Genomic DNA, 3,287 nt, shown 5'->3' with positions numbered 1-3,287 from the left:
GGTTAGGCTGTACTTGATGCAAGATCGAATGTCATTGCTTATGCATCACGCCAATTAAACCGCATGAGAGGAACTACCCAACACATGATCCGAGCTAGCTATTGTTTTTGCTCTGAAGATCTGGAGACACTTTTTGTATGGGGAGAAATGCTACATTTACACGGATCACAAGAGCTTGATGTACTTAGGCTCCCAGAAGGAATTAATTTTGATGCAGAGGAGATGGTTAGAACTCATCAAAGATTATGATTGCTTAATAGACTATCAGCCAGGGAAAGCAAATGTGGTGGCTGACGCCTTAAGTCGCAAGAATTTTGAAAGTATCAGAGTTTATCCTTTGTACATGGTGTATGAATTGAAAGCACAGATGCCGCTTTAGAGATTGATGATGAGGGATGACAAGAGTTGCATGGCATGTACAGCCGGTGTTGATTGATCGATCGTAATGGCTACTCAGAGTGATGAAAATATCGGTTACCGAAAGAAGTCCAGCAGGGCAAGAAACCTGAATTTTCTGTGAGTGAGGATGGTTTATTGCTACATCAGGGCAGAATGTGCGTTCCTAATGATGCTGAATTGAGACAGATCATTATGAAGGAAGCACATGAGTCTCCATTTGCTATGCACCCTGGTGGAACTAAAATGTACAGAGGGCTGAAAGAGCATTACTGGTGGATGGGCATGACAGGAGATATAGCTGAATTCGTTTCCAAATGCCTAACTTGTCAGCAAGTAAAGGCGGAACATCAAGTTCCAGTGGTTTGTTACATCCTTTGTCGATGCAGTGGAAATGGGAACGAATAACTATGGATTTTTTTACAGGACTTCCAAGGACACAGAGTAGTCATGATGCAATATGGGTTATAGTTGATAGATTGACCAAGTCTACTCACTTTTTGCCAGTGCGGATGGACTATAGCCTGGAAAGATTGGCCAGATTGTACATATATGAGATTGTAAAATTGCATGGAGTGCCAGTATCAATTGTGTCTGACAGAGATCCTAGGTTCACTTCTAGATTCTGGGGTAGTCTTCAGAGAGCCCTAAGAACTAGATTAAACTTCAGTACAGCATTCCACCCACAGATAGATGGCCAGTCTGAGAGGGTTATTCAGATATTGGAGGATATGCTACGGGCTTGTGTGATTGAATTTGAAGGTAGTTGGGATACACACTTGCCTTTGATTGAGTTTTCTTATAACAACAGCTACCAATCAAGCATTGGGATGCCTCCATATGAAGCTTTGTATGGCAGAAAGTGCAGAACTCCCTTATGTTGGGATGAAGTAGGTGAAAGGAAGATGATTGGGCCAGAAATTGTTCAGCAGACAGAGGAAAAGATCATATTGATTAGAGATAGACTCAAGGCTGCATCAGACCGTCAGAAGTCTTATATTGATTTGAAAAGAAGAGATATTGAATATGCAGTGGGTGATAAGGTATTCCTCAAATTTTCTCCTTGGAAGAGGATTATGAGATTTGGCAGAAAGAGGAAAATGAGTCCTCGTTTCATCGGACCATATGAGGTTCTGGAAAGAGTGGGTCCTTTAGCATATCGGTTGGCATTACCTCCAGAGCTAGCAAGGATACACAGTGTCTTCCATGTGTCCATGTTAAGGAGGTACAGATCTGACCCATCTCATGTACTATCAATTGAAGAGATTGAGGTAAATCCAGACCTCTCATATGAGGAAGAACCCATAAAAATTCTGGCACATGAGGTGAAGCAGCTGAGGAACAAACAGATACACCAAGTTAAAGTGCTGTGGAACCATCATTCAGGCCAGGAAGCTACTTGGGAACGTGAAGAGGATATGAGGAGACAGCACCCACAGCTGTTCAGAGACTAATGCCAGGTAAAATTTCAAGACGAAATTTATTTTAAGGGGGGAGAATTGTAACACCCCTATGTTCGGTAGTGCGTTCTACTGTTCCGGTGACCAGTGTTATCCGGACAGCTAGGATGCCTAGAACTACACTTCGTTATGAGTGAGGAGACATAAAATAATGAAATACAAGAAAAGAAAACACAAGAAAAACAAAGGAAAAATAATAGCAAAGAAATGTAACCAAGTTAAGCGAGCCGAGAACCCTAGCGATGGGTGACCGCACCGGGAAATCACGGCGTGGACCGTTGACTAACCCTGGACTGCGGGGAACCCTGAAAAATATTTTTAGGACTTAAAGAGACATCAATTGAAGTATAAATATCATTAGAAATATCAAAGAAAAATTAAAGTATTAGTACAAGGAAAAGTGAGAAATCGAAAAACAGACAAAACTCGGTGTTACCGAAAAATCGGGAATGCAATCCGAACAGGGGCATTGTGGCCATTTGACATCCCGAAGTGTCTTTTGACCTAAATGTCCATTAAAAATAAATAATATTACACTTGGAAAATATAATGAAAAATTAAATTGGTGGTACCTCAAGTAAATAACAAAAATGAAGGGCTTAACATGGAATAAATGGGAGTTAAACATATAATATGATTTATTTGTGTAAGTGGACCACTAAAGAATAAATTAAAAGCTAAATGGGGCAGTTGTAAGTCCATTGCACAATATGCACTTCATCTTCTCCAAATCCTCTCATCCATGCCGAATTGAGAAGATTGGAAAACTCCATTGCCGTTTTGCCTTCAAGCTCCATTAACCCCCTCATTTCACTTCCAAACACCTAAGTGGCTTCATTAAAAATTATCCCCACTTCACAAGGAAGAAGTAGATACCAAAATCAAGAAGTTTAGTGAAGGTTTAGCAAGTCCAAACAATAGGTAAGTTTGAGATTTTGAATATTGCTTTGTTAAACTTTGTATACATGTTATGGGTGTGTGCTTTGTGAAGGAATTTTTAAGTTTTGAGAAGTTCTTAATATATCCAGTTTGGACAGCCATGGAGTTGTATATTTGATGATTTATTCTTACATTTATTTGATGGGAAATTATGTTGAGTAGGGTGATTAATGTCCTAGTAAGTTAATTCCATGTATATATGTGGTGATTGTGCAATTGGGATGGAAGTTGACGAATTGTGGGACACTTTGGTAAGGTGGAGCATTTCGGCAGCCTTGAGACTCCATGATGAATGTATGAATTCATGAAGATATTGGCAGAATTATGACATTGAGGATTGATGGATATGTATATAAATTAGTTGTGGAAATTGTATGAAATAATGAGTAGTGTTTATGTGTATTTGTGGTTGTATTTGGACTTTATGAATTAGAGTTTTATTTGGTGTGTTAAGGATGTTTGTAATCTGCCCAAAGTGACTTTAAAGTGAAG

The sequence above is a fragment of the Hevea brasiliensis genome, chromosome 3 (genome assembly GCF_030052815.1).
Source record: "Hevea brasiliensis isolate MT/VB/25A 57/8 chromosome 3, ASM3005281v1, whole genome shotgun sequence".
NCBI lineage: Eukaryota > Viridiplantae > Streptophyta > Magnoliopsida > Malpighiales > Euphorbiaceae > Hevea > Hevea brasiliensis.
Note: the sequence above shows the minus strand (reverse complement) of the source record.